We start from the raw sequence: 14,407 nt of genomic DNA on the forward strand, positions 1-14,407 counted from the left end.
AGACAGACAGATATACACACAGACAGACACAGACACACAGATACAGACATAGACACACATACACATACTAATTAAATAAAACATAATACAATTTAAAAAAATAAGGCTCCATTTTATCTAAGAAATGTAAGTACTTAATAATTTGCAAAAGTAATTCTAGCAAGTACAAATCAAGGTCAAGAGCTCTTAACTTTCAAATCTCTACTAAGCTGGTTTTGCTTAGCCTGGTAAAATGTAATGGATTGGGGCCTGCTGGGGTAATACAGTTAAACTCTATTTCAAAAGCAATAGACAGGCATGGTGGCACGTGCCTTTAATCGCAGCAGAGGCAGGTGGGTCTCTGTGAGTTTGAGGCCAGCCCAGTTAACACAGAGGGTTCCAGGACAGCCAGGGCTACGTAACAATCCTGTCTCAAAACAACAACACACCATCAACAACAAAAGAGCAAGCAAGCAAACAAACAAAAGTTAGACAGGGAGGAATTCCTTGCCTAGCATTCAAGGCCCTGGGTTCATCCATTGGTATCACATTGTAGTAAAAAAAAACAAAACAAAACAAAACAGATTTTTCATTATAATACGGAGTATATAATACACTACAGACACACACTTCAGTCTCAGAATGAGCCCTCTTCAACTTGGTTTATATCTCTCTGTGGTATTAACGTTTCATACTTTAATATCAAATACCAAATAAATACCTATTAAGTGGATACATTAAAAGGTGGGGAAAAGCTACTTCAAGCCACCACTATTACAAAAAACCAAAACTACATTTGGTTAAAAAAAAAAAAAGGAAGCAAGTGAAACTGAAATCCACAGCACAGGAATCCAACATGTTAAACAAGAAGGCTTTTAGATCACATCATTTGCTTTAGTTTTTGGGTTTGTATGAAAACAGCAAGGAGAGGTTTCGCTGCAGACCCGGGGGGGGGAATCTAAGAACCTCAGCCTGCTCAGTCATTTCCCTTCCCCATTCTGAAGCACATGGAGCCTGAATTGCACACACAGTACGCTGTTTCCGTCACAGCTGGCTGCAGACGTGCCTGTGGTTGCGGTAGGATTACAACGTTCTCGAGACCTGGCGTTTTGCTCTCACTCACTCTTCATTCACTCATTCATTTGATTCATCCATCTGCGGGTGCCCAATAAGAAGCTGACTGATATGAATCAGCATATGGCATCTACAGGGGGGACCACCATCCAGCATCCATTGCTGGGGATATCCTGCAGGACAAAAGATGTGACTTATTCCTGCTGTGGCTCCAGAGCTGACTGCAAACTTGAGAAATGTTTGATGAGCTGAATAACACCTTAGAGATTTCCCAGTTCAACCCACACTTCCTGCTGGCAACCTGCTCAGGACCTAGCAGCATATTTAGTATAGATACTCAGTATCTAGTACCATCTCATAGAGAGGCAGCAGGAGCAATGCACAATTGCTGGCCACCACATTAGACAGCGTAAAAAGTCTATCTCTGGCAGGGGATCCTCGACAGGAGATTCTGGGCAGAGTTAAATTCAGAAACCTTGAAATGCCGTACCTACTCTGGTGGAGAAGCTGGAATAATCAGTGTCTTCCATTTATATGGGAAGTACGTGTCTCCAGCATCTTTAGCACACTATTAAAATGGTTGGCTTTTCTTAAGATTCAATCAGTGGAAACTAAGCAGATGGCTCCGTGGTTAAGAGTGCAGTATGTTCTGCTCTTTCAGCGAGCCTGATAAGAGTGCAGTACATTCTGCTCTTTCAGAGAACCTGGGTTCTGTACCCAGCACCCACATCAGGCAACTCACAACTGTCTGTAAATCCTGCTCTGGGGGGATCTGACCCCCTCTTCTGGCCTCTCAGGGCACCTGCACTCATAGGCTCAAACACACATATACATATAATTTAAAGTCTTTTAAAAGTGTTTTAAAAGACTCAATTAATGGTCATGTAGGTAAGAATTGAATAAAGCTCAGTAGCTACAGTGATCTTCCTTCAGTCTTTTAGCCCTTCCTCTTCAGGGACAGTGTGTACTTTCAGATCTTCTCATTACTCAACCACCTGCTACAAACATGCACACCAGCAAGGACTTAGAGTGTACAAGAGTGGGTGGATATATTCTCTCTCCCTTTCCCCATCTCTCCACCCTGGCCTCCTGTTTGCCCCATCTTAGTTTTCATCTGTACAGTTTTCAGCATGGAAATGGTTGATAGCAAACCCCCTCCCCCATGCTGTGCAGGCAGCTCAAGACAACAAGTTTACATCAAGGTCAAGTGCAGCTTTTAAGCGTTTCTGCTATCACGGGAGGCTGTGTGTCTTGCCTCACATCTTGGGTTCCCAGGGTGAACATGCCATGTTGGGCACATCACCTGTTGTGCTGTGATTATGCCGACACATTTCCCACGGCAAATCTGATATGTCCTTGCTGCTTTGTCCAGAGAAAGGAGTACGGAACTTCCCTGGATGAATCAAACCTGCTCTGAATTGAGGGGAAGTCAAGCATGAGGAGGAAGTGAACTGAACTCACCCCCACCCCCAGCGTTGCTAAGAAATATTAGACCCAGCCAAGACCATGATTTTCCAAGTGGCTGGCTGGGAGGGTGGAGAGGATAGAGAGAAGCCAATGACTGCACCTGAATCAGAAACCATTTGATGGCACAGAACTTGACAGTGGTAGAATTCAGTAAGCCTGGACATACGTTTTACCATAGATTTGGAGCCAGTGACTAATGCCTGACATTTTTATCTTCTCCTGCCCTTCTTCTACCCCTCTCAATTTTGAAATATGTACTATAAATAAATAAAAATCAGAGAGGGAAGAGCAAAAATAATGGAGCAACATCGGTCTTTCTAGGGCATAGGATCTTTTCCCAAAGGTAGTCAGTCTCAGGGCAAAAGGTGGTCACAGAGCTACTGTTGGTACTCAGAGCAATGGGTGCTATGAAGAGAAGCATTCTCCTGAAGGTGGGTGAGGAGAGGTTTATTGATGAGCGGTGACTTAGGGGTTTGCCTTTGAAGGCAGGGTTCAGAGGCAGTAGTGAATACTGTTAGTCCAGAAAAGCTGAAGAGAATCCAAGGGTTTAAAAGTTCCTACCAATGAGCTACAGCTAATGCTCAAAAGTCTTCTCACTGGGTGGAAGAGATGGTTCAGCAGTTAAGAGCACTGGCTGTTCTTCCAGAGAACCCAGCGCCCACATGGCAGCTCACAACCATCTAGGGGATCTGCTGTCCTCTTCCACCTCCAAAGGACACAAAACATACATGTGGTCTTGTGCATGCAGGCAGAACTGTAAATAAGATAAACAAAAGCCACAATAACAACAATAAAATTCCACCAGAGTCACTCCTCTCCCCTGTCCTTCAGCTTGGTGCTTAGTGACTGACTGTCTTACAGATTTAAAAGCAGGAGCATTTTAATAATGTTGGGTATTTTACTTAAATAATAAATTATATGTTGCTTCTGAAGATACTGGAAATCTGTGCTAGCCATAGAACTCAAGAAAAGCTGAAATGAAGTGTGAGGTGACACACAAACTCACACACACACACACACATACACACACTATTGACTAGTGGCTTCTTATAGGCTACTACAGGATACTGAGAGAGATGGACACGGGGATCTGAAAACCTCACATTTGTGTTCCATCTTATGATGGCTGGGAATTCTGGTGTTCAGATTCTTTGAAGATGTTCTGTGATTTTGCAGTCTATTTTAAGAGTACAACCCCATCAATGGGATTCTCACGTTAAGCATTGTAACTTTTTTCTCCTTTTTAAATTTCATTATTGATTTATTTTTTTTTTTTTTTACGAGTAAGGCTGTTGTGTTGTGCCTGCATGTTTGTCTGTGTACCACCACATCCCTGACTGGTGCCACAGAGGTCAAAAGCTGGTGTCGGATACCCCAGACCTGCCATTTGGGTGAGCTGCCATTTGGGTGCTGGGATGGAATCAGGATCTCTCCAGCCCCCATGTTTTAGGTTTTGACACTCGCCTCCTTGTATACAGTATCCATACAGAGTACAAATGCGCAAGGTGGCAAGGCTGGAGAAAACAAAAGAATCGGGGTTCATCCGCAGCAGGAAGTAGTTAGTGGCTGAGTCTGAACTCAAAGGTCTCTTGTGGCGATTCTCTTCCTTGAGTTGTAACCACAGTTTTCTGCAGTGAATTGGACTGTTCATACTTCCTCCTCTGCTTCTCTCCCTCCAATTTTGTGATAAGGTCTTGGCAGAAATCGAATTGGGCTGGGCATGGTGGTGCAAGCCTGCGCTTGCGCACTGGAGGTAGGCAGGGCTCTGCAAGGCGGAGGCTAGGTTGGTCTACAAAGAGTTCCTTCTAGGCCACCCAGGACTCCATAGTGAGACCCATAACCAATTAACAGGATTAGATTGCTAAATAAATTATTTTGAAAATCTCCTCCACCCAAAATAGTCTTTTAACTGGTTCACATTTCATTCAAATTTGTTGTAGTCATCACAATTTTTAAAAAGATTGTTTTTTTTTTAATTTTATGTGCACATGTGAGTACCTGCATGCATGTATGCATGCATGTATGTATGTATATCATCATGTGTGTGCCTATGACCCATAGATGCCAGTATAACATTTTATCCTCTGAAACAAAGAGTTGTGAGCCAGCCACCACGTGAGTGGTGGGAATCAAACCTGGGTCCTTTGTAAGAGCAATCAGTATTCTTTAACAATAATCTGTCTCTCCAATCCCATTGATTGCAATGGTGACTCAAAAATAGGTCATTTTTGAATTGTATGTCAATAGCAAATTCTTTACCAAAGACTGTGCTTAGGAATGAGCATTAAGGGCTTGTTTCTAAATGAAAATTGTGTAGATGACAATAGCTCTCTAAAAATTATTTATGTATCTGTGTTTCAGAATAAAATAGAAATTCCTGACCCTTCCCCTTCTTCTCTTTCTCCTTTGTTTGTTTGTTTGTTTGTTTGTTTGAAGCATAGTCTCACTTTTTAGCCCAGGCTGGCTTCAATTTTGCAGTAATCCTACTGCTTCTGCCACCTAAGTGCTAGGATTACAGGTGTGAGCACCAAGCCTGGCTAAGACTATTCTTAAACAACCCTGGACTGCCAGGTATGGTGGCACACCTTTTAGTTTCAGCAGGGGGGCAGACGTAGGTGGATCTCTGTGAGTTCAAGGCTAGCCTGGGCTAGTGAGGCCCTATCTTAAAAGGGGGTATGTGAGAAAAAGATGTTCCACTACCATTCATAAGCCAGCATCTCTGGATATTTCATTTCTTTAATTAAAACACACTATTCAAATCAGTTTTCTACAATTAAAACAAAACAAATGCCTTCATTTTTTCACACTCTACAAACAATAGAGTGTTCCCAAGAAGTGTAACCAGCACACCAGTTGAGAGAGGAGGCAAGAATGGATAGAAGTTTCTCTAAATCATCAGCCCTGAAAAGAGGAAGGGCCAAAGGTGAGCCAGGTCCTTCAACAGAAGCCACCCCTGGCCATTTCTTCATTCACATTTTTATGTCACATACACACTCACACACTCTCTCTCTCTCTCTCTCTCACACACACACACACACACACACACACACGTCCTTTATCATACAAGAAATGGGATTATAGTTAAGGGAATGTTCTTTGGTCTGCCATTTTTGTAAAATGCTACTGCTTTCTCAGACAAACCAGTATCAAAGAGCAGCAGAAAAATGTACTCAAATTGCCCAAAGTTTCTTATTAAATAACAAAAAATAACCAATCCTATAACCCCAACTCTTGGGTTTGGGGGCTAAGGCAGGAGCATCCTCGGCTTCTATAAGTTGAGTTCCTGAGTGAGACTGTATTAAACAACTAAAGAGTGGGAAAGCAGGTGCTTCCTATGGTCTTACAGTAAAAAGCCAATATTGGAAAAGCAGAATGGCATCTTTGTTTGGTTTCTTCCTGAGTTTGCATATGCGGCTGACAGACAGAGAGAAGGCACTCATTTAAACAATGGTTCATTTAAATGTTGGGGTTTCACAATCTTTAATGGGGGAAAAGTCACAGAAGCCAATATTCAGTCTCTTGACTTCACCTTTAGGAGCCCAGGTTCATTCATGGGCACAAGCTTCCTCCTAGGAAGGAATCTGATTGGGGTAAAAAGAGCCCGCAAAGATCTCGGGACTCCAGCTGCACGCCACATTCTGACACATGGGTACCACCTCAGTGATGCCCCTCAAAAACCACCCAGTGTTGGCATATTTATGAAAGAAGTTAAGTGTCAAACAGAAAGGGCCACTGTGCTAGGCAGGGTAAAGGTCCCAGATGCTAACTGGCTCTTTTATTATAAAAACCCAGACTAGAGAGGCAGAAGGTCAACCTTGGGCCGATGGTTTTTAGACCCCACCGACACCCAAGGTACCTTTCTGGATGCCTAAAAGCTTGGAAACCCATTCTGACCACCACTTGATTTTACTTCTGCTATTATCCCAAATAGGGAAGCAATGGCCCAAGAGCCAAACTAGCAACCCTTTGGATGTGTTTCTTCAATTTCCCTCCCGAGAATAAATACTGAGAGTAAAGGGGTTTCTGGGAATCAGGCATGGCAGTGTGCACCTGTAATCCCAGCTTTCTGGAGGCAGAGGAGGCAGAAAGAAGTTGGAGGATTGCCACAAATTCAAGGTCAGCCTCAATTACACAGAAGGTACTAGGCCAACTGGAGCTATGCAGCTAGAACTTGTCTCAAAATAACATGACAAGAGTGTTGGAGAGATGGCTCAACAATTGAGAGCATGAGATGTTCTTATAGAGGACTGTTATAGAGCTCTGTTTTCGGCATCTGTACTACAGCTCACAACTGTCTGTAACTTCAGTTCCAGAGAATCTGATGATCTCTTTCTGGCCTCCTCAGGCACCCAGCACACACATGGCGCACAGACATTCATACAGGCAAAACAATCATTCATATAAAAATAAATCTTTAAAACAAAACAAGGCATGGGCAGACATCTCAGTAAAACACTGCTGAGCTTCTCCGGGGACAAGTGTTCACCTCCAGAACCCATGTCAGAATCAATGGTAGAGTATGTTTGTAGTCCTAGTGCTGGAGAAGCAGAGGCAGGAGGATCTCTGGGGCTCACGGGACCACCAGTCTAGCATTTTCAGCAAGACCCAGAAACCCTGTGTGGGGGCTTGAGTTAGAAATGTCAGCCCTGGGTTCACAGTGGCCCTGTCTCAAGAAGTTTGTGAAACTATAAAGAAGTGTGTCACTGGAGGTGGGCTTTGTGGTCCACCCCCATTGTCTCCCTCACTTGTTTTGTGTGAATATGTATGTGTACCATAAGGTTGTCTTAGAGGCCAGAAAAGGGTTTGGATCCCCTGGAACTAGAGTTATAGACAACTTGTGAGCTGCCGTGTGGTACAAAGTCCTCAGCAAGAATAAGTGCTCTTCAATACTCTTCAGCCTGGTTATGAGGTTTTATAGCCCGGCCCACTTCCTGTTCCCTCTTTCTGCTTCCTGTGTGAGAATGAATTGTGAGCAGGCAGCTTCCTGCGTCTGCTACTATACCTGCCTGTTGCCATGTCTTCTCCACCATGACCTCTGGCCTTTGTAGGTATATCTGTCTACACACACAAACATACACACACACTCACACACACTTGGGAGGGAGTCATCTGACCAATTTCCTGCCCAAGGATCTGCCTTTTCCAGGATTTTCCCTTAAGGGGTCACCAATCCTGGTGATGGGCAGATCCTCTGGTCACATAGCGATTGGCCCAGGTTTTCTTATAGCCCTGAAAGTTAAGGGCTTATTTTAAAGCTGAATCTAACCCACATCTATGTCCAGTTACAAAGAAGATACCAACTTATCAGGAGTCTGTGGTGTGGATAAGTCAAGACTTATGAGAATGAAAAATACTTAAGGCCTTCTGCATTAACCTCAATTGTGATGAAGAAGATAATGGAAAGTCCTTGCTTTCAGACCTGTGGCAGGTGACATGAGTTCCCTTAGAGGTGAAGGCAGGAAACCAACCATAAGGCTTTATGCAAATCCCCTGACTACTCTGTGCCTTGCTTTCCCCTTCTGTGAGAAGGGGTGAGGGAGCGCTAGCTAGCGCAGTTGCATGGGAACTGAGAATTGAACACATAAAGCAATGTACCATACATGGTAAGCACACAATGAATGTATTCTGAGAGGCCACTGTAGAGCAAAAGCAATGCTGACACGGTTCACCCGTGTGTGGGTGGCAGTAGGGCAGCCAGCAAGAAGAGCAGGGCTCCGTGGAGGCAGAAAGTCTACGTGTCAGCTCTCTTTCTAGCTAGATATGTGATCTGGGTTCTTTATTTCAACTTTCTTGTGCTAAAGATGGACAACAGGAGAAAGGGCTGTCTCTGACTCTGTTGCCTGCCTCTGGATCCCTTTACCTAGCTGGGTTGCCTTGTCAGGCCCTAGTAGGAGAGGATACACTTAGTCCTGCTCTGACTTGAGGTATCAGAGTGGGTTGGGTACCCATTGGGGACCTCCCCTTCTCTGAGAAAAAGAGGGAGGAATGAAGGGAAGGGTATGAAGATGGGACTGGGAGGAGAGGAGGGAGGGGGCTGGGATCCAGCAATAAAGAGATTAAATAATGATAATAACAATTTTTAAAAAGATGGACATATCTAACATGGCAAGACTAAAACTAATGGTAAACATGGAAATTATTTGAGAAAGTCATTTTTTAAGGTATGTTATATTTTTAAATTGTGTTTACATTTTATATTTTTACATTGTGTCTGTATTGGGGTATGTGCACCAGAATCAAGTTGCCTGTAGAGGCCAGAAGAGGCTGTTGGATTCCCTGGAGTTGGTGAGCCCTCTGATGAACGAGCTGGGAACTAAACTTGGGCCCTTTAAAAGAACTACTGAGCCATCTCTCCAGGCCAAGGAAGTGTTTTGTTTTGCTTTAGCTGTACAACTGCACAAGATGTCGTTCTTGTGGTTGTGCATTAAGAGGACTTATTCAAGGCAAGTGGATGATAAAAAAAAAAGTATCGCCCTATGAAAAGCTCTTACCAATAGTAAGAAGAACAGAGCCCTGGCTGCAGAGAAATCCGCACCCTGGCTCTTTCTAGAAGCGACTTGAAATATTCAACCAAGGCACTATCAGGGTGGTTTCATCGGTGCCACTGGGCGTGACATGGGCAGACAGCAGCCCACACAGCCTACCTGGCCTCACCGAGAAGCTCACGCCATCACCCAGGCTTTTAGGTTAATGCAAAGTTTAAAATAGAAACCCTAGCATTTGCAGCTAGAAAGAAACACTGTGACAGCACGCATGTTCTCTTTTGCTTTTCGAAGAAAGGACCCTGTGGGCAAGGGTCTGGTAACTTTTTTTTTTCCCAGAATGCACACTTCCCTGAACTCCTCCTGATAAGGCATACCCTTGAGCCTGAGCCAGGCAAGCAGAGCTTTTCATGAGCTAGCTCCTCTGATTGACGTTAAGACATGGAACCTTTGACTCTCAGGAAATTTATCAATAACCTGGACTTAATTCACTGAACTTTCTTATGATGATTATTCTTTATCCATGCATACCAAAACTTGAACTTAGGAGGAAGAAAAAAAAAAAAAAACACCTTTAAAGCTGCTGAATATGGGGTTTAGAATATATCCGGTGCGTATGAAAAAGTCCTAAGAGAGGGCTGGTGAGATGACTCCACATGAAGGGATTGTCCTTGCCATCCACCCTGACACCAATTCCCTGGATCCACGTAGAGGAAAAGAGTGAATCGACTCAAGTTGCCCTCTGACCGTACTGTGCCATATGCCTGCCCCTCCTCCCCCCAAATAAATAAATATAGTAAAAAAAAAAAAAAAGATCTTCAAGAAAATGTGTACGCAAAACAAACAAGTTAAAACCCGGAAAGTCTTATCTTCAAAGGGAAAGAGAAAAGACTCCGGCCCATGGCTGGCCTTCTAACAGAGGACCTGAATATTCCGACTACTGTGCAAACGCTGGCTGGGGCTGGCCTATAGCTCACAGGCTGAGTGCCTGGCAAGCCCTGCACCGCTGGCTCTGAAGGGGTGAAGGGGGTGGGGGAGAGTCTTAGGAAATAGAGGAGCCAGAGCCCCGGCAGTCTTCCCCGGGACAAGATCGCTCTCTGGTGCGGTGAACAGTTTTCACCTTGAGTTAGGCTCCACTGTGAAGAACTCACACAGTTTCTGGGCCCCTCATATAAAACAGCAGCAGTTGTCCCCGAGGTGACTGCTTCCGTTAAATAAATGACCCGAGCAGAGCGCTTAGCAAACACACTCCCCGAAACAGGCCCTCCCTCTTCCCTTTCAGGTGATAACATTTCCATCCCACCGTTGATGAGGTCAACTTTGAAGAGCTGGCATACAGGGATTTTTGTTTTGTTTTGTTTTGTTTTGTTTTAGCTCACACACTCATATTTTTAACTCTTGAAATAAGTTAAAACTGTGGTCTAGTCCCACAAAGCAAAACTAGATAGCAAATGGGAGAATAAATTAGAGCTATATGTAACTACATGGGCGAATATCACAGATCTAAATGACAAGTGAGTGACGCCAGACACAGAAGCATAGACTGCCCGACTCCATTTTTATTAAGTTCAACCACAGCCAAAGCTAAACTATAGTGATAGATGATGGTTAATGCAAAGGTGGGAGGAGAAACTCCAAGAAACAATATCTAAGAACTGAAAATGAAACCAGGCAAAGGGCAAACGCCTATAGTCACAGAACTGGGGCACTGAGGAAGATTGCCACAAGTCCAAAGCCAGCCTGTGTATGCAGTAAGACCCAAAAGAGAACTGAAGGATGAGAACACACCCCAGAACAGGCCTTTATAAACAGTGGGTGGATGGATGGATGGATGGATGGATGGATGGATGGATCTGGTAAAAATGTATTATTCACTGACAACCAGGGCTGCTACTGAAATCTGACTAAGAACCAATATTAAAGTGATGGAGGTTGAGTAATGCTCTCATCTATGGGTGTAACAACATACCATTAGGATGTTGCTAAGTTCCTTTCGCAGAATAACTGTAGGTTTTCCCCTACGGTTATCTATCTAGTCTCAGGTTCATACCAGAGTAGTGTGGTATGGGTTCTATCTCATGGGATGGGACTAAATACAATCAAAAGCTGGCTAGTTACTAATTCCAGTAACCCTAATGGAGTTGGGAGTGAGTGTGGGCTGCACAGTAACTTGTAGGCCAGCTGAAGTTTTGGTATGCTACCCCCTGTCTCTCAAGATAAACAAGTGGCTGGGTGGTGGTGGCACACACCTTTAATCCCATCATTTTGGAGGCAGAGGCAGGTGGGTCTTTGAGAGATCCAGGCCAGCCTAAATCTACATAGTAACCCACAGGCCAGCCTTAGCTATATACCATGAGATAAACTTCAAAAGGGAAAAAAGGCGCACACCTAGCATTCCAGAGGCTGATGCAGGAGTTCAAGGTCTCAAAAAGAACATAACAAAAACAAACAAACAAAACTGAGTATTACCGGTCTTTTGTAGAGAGGGCAGCTACTCGTAGCCAACCTGACGTAAAAGCATGCTCACCCCCATTTAATAGCAGCAAAAGTTGTCATTCAACAAACTACAATGAAACTGTAAGGACCCCCAATGGGTGTAAAATAACCTGTGGCGATCTTACTGCTGCATGTCTGGGGAACTGAAATCTAGAAAAATTGACAGGAAGGCACTTCTCCAGTGAGAAAAAGGCAGAGGGAGATCTCTAAAGTGGCTTGTGCTCAGACCCTTTCCCAGAGCCTTTCTGCTATCCTGATCACTTTTCAGATTTGACTAATACTAACCTCCTTCAGAGAGTCTGGTGTGAGTGCACAGACCCTTCTGACGGCCAATGTCTCCACTTTGGACTTACATAGTACCTCAGATGGCCTAGCTGCACATAGTATGCGCTCTGGGTATACCTATGTGACAAGCCAGTTTTCATACCTGTTTGAGTTTCTCCCTGTAGCCCTGGCTGTCCTAGAACTTGCTGAGTAGAACAAGCTGACCTCGAGCTCAGAGATCCAACTGCCTCTGTTGGCATTAAAGGCATGCACCACCATACCCAGCTAGTTTTGAAATCTCAAGGGTTTAAGAAAAGGTTAATTCATTTTCGAAAATTACGTAACTTCTCACTGGTCAAAGCAGTCAAAGGACTGGCTATTCAGCTGCAGTTGCTGTTTCACAAAGAGATCCCTGTGCCATCCTTTCCTGGAACTGTGTCTAAAGAACTCCGCAGTTGATAGATGTAGTCCTACCTGCCCCAATACACAAAGCCAACCCGGAAGTCTCAGCAGAGAGGAAGTTTCCTCCAACATTGAGACAACCCTCTCTCCCAGGCCCTTTACAGTAACTAGAAACTGCTCAGAGACGCCTTGGTTTCGTTCTGCCAGTATCACTGGCAAAAACTGACTCGGATCGCCTCCCGGAAGGATTGACGGAATTCTCGGCCGCTAATACCGACCTCACACTTAGGTCTATTCCCACCAAAGGGCCAGGGACTCCATATGCTTGCTGTACTTCAGATATTATACTGTGACACCCTTCCCCAAGAGTTGGTACCCACTTTTCTGAGCTCTACTTTTTCAGGATGTCCTATTTCCTGCTTGGATTTTAGTCTTGATGACAGGTATCTGTGTCCAGTATAATCACCACAACTGATCAAAAGTAAACAGGTTCAGGTCCCTCTTGATCCCATGAACTCAAATTTTCTACATTCCCCCCCCCAAAAAAAAAGGCAAAAAAACAAAAAGACTGTATTCCCAAGGCATATTAACCCAGAACTCTCCCAAGGCCATGGCCAGCAATATAAAGAGACTCTGAAATCGCTTTGCCTAAAAGTCTAGATCTGAAGATAAAAGCCTGCTTTCACACTGACCCTTAGTTTGTATTTATCTTGTCTAAACTTGACACAAGAGGGGCAGGGCATGGGAAGGAGAATTTTTTCAAGTATTTTCATGAAAGCAGAGCCACCATTTAGCAAAAGCGTTCAATAGAATGAGTCACCAGGTACAAGGCACCAGACAAGGTGACACTTGGTTGCCTTCTCAAGAGTCTCCAGGCCTGGCTCCCTGCTGAAGTCCAAGCCCACAGCAAAGGCTTGGGCCGCCAGGAGCCCTCACACCCCTCTCCATGACAGGCTCGGCTCTCCAGCAAAATCAAAAAACAGCGGAGGGTTACAAGTTCTGCAGCGACTCCCAGCCGCTGGTAAATTAGAATTGATCAAGAAATTTCTTCCCGCCGGCCCACCCAGCACATTTTCCCACACACCATCCCCACCCCTGCAAGAAAAGGGGGCCCTAGCCCTATGCAATCCACCGTTTTTAAATATTAATAAATTCCAAAGTATGAAAACCAGTACCTGCCAAACACCTGGTGCTCTCTTTCCCTCGCTCGCCCTCGCCTCCCACGCTCTGGCAACGGAATGCCCTTCAAAACCATGGCCCAGTGCTTTTGGTAAATGTTTTACGAGACACTGAACAGCCTATCCGTCCCACCCTCAGAGCAAACACCATTGAGAGAACACAGCCTAATGGCAGCGGAGCTGCGGTGCGATGCGCAGTCATGTCGATGAACAAGCCGGTTTCCACGCTGCCCTTCAGGAAGGGGAAACGAGCCCACATTTGAAGAGCGGGGAGTCGGCAGGCAAGCGCCTAGAAATAGAACCTAACGCTAGAAGTTTTCTGTTCTGTTTCGAAGGCGGCCTTATTCTAATCCCCGAGCAAGTCTTGACTCGTCAAAGCGAAGAGGTGTCTAAATTAAGAGTTAATAAAAGGGGGCTCAAGGGTAGAATTCCCCGGCACACCTGCAAACGCGGGAACAGCTATGCACTCACAGGGCAGTTATTTCTATTAGTGTGGAAACGGTACCTGGAAAAGGCATCTTCCGCAATAACAAAAATCAAAAAAAAAAAAAAAAAAAAAAAAAAAAAAAAAAGCGCACTCCCCCATTTTCCATAGCCCCAAAGTTAGTCACAGTTAAACAGCAACTTTGCTCCCAACCAGAAGTTTGGCATTCCATTCAGGTTAACAATTAGAACTGAAGGACAACAGAAACTCGCTGGCACCGAGCGAGCAGCACCCACAGCATGTCAGGTGCTTCTTAGAACCAGGGTTAACCAAACAGAGGAGAGACTGAGAGCTCCTTGGGCTACCTGGTCCGGAGAACCTGTGTCCCGAGCCCACGCGGGCAGCACGCACGTACCTGCTCTTGGAGCTCTGAGTTGGACAGTGAGGAAGAAGGATTATTTCGTTGCCTACAAGCCTAAAAGAAGAGCAAACCCATCTAGAGAAGCAAGTTTGCTTTGGCAGACAGGTTAGGCAAAAAAAAAAAAAAAAAAAAAAAAAAAGCGCCTTTTTTTTTTTTTTTTTTAATCCCCACCCCCGCCTCAGTCGCCAAGGGCTCAGGATTCTGTTCTTCGTGCTTGTAA

At 44.6% G+C, this 14,407-nt stretch overlaps 1 protein-coding gene across 5 annotated transcripts in view; it reads right to left on the bottom strand.

Moving 5' to 3' along the window:
* The window catches only part of Rbm47 (RNA binding motif protein 47), a 132,976-nt gene that overhangs the window by 47,498 nt on the left and 71,071 nt on the right, over window positions 1–14,407 (bottom strand). For 2 of the 5 annotated variants that reach the window (XM_060380670.1, XM_060380665.1), the window contains exon 1: window positions 13,340–13,444. The exons of the other annotated variants lie outside the window; for them this stretch is intronic. The gene's annotated coding sequence lies outside the window, so the exon portion shown is untranslated. Of the gene's footprint in view, window positions 1–13,339; window positions 13,445–14,407 lie in introns of those variants that run through there. 5 annotated transcript variants of the gene reach the window in all.

This window comes from Meriones unguiculatus, chromosome 3, assembly GCF_030254825.1.
Source record: "Meriones unguiculatus strain TT.TT164.6M chromosome 3, Bangor_MerUng_6.1, whole genome shotgun sequence".
Taxonomy (NCBI): Eukaryota; Metazoa; Chordata; class Mammalia; order Rodentia; family Muridae; genus Meriones; species Meriones unguiculatus.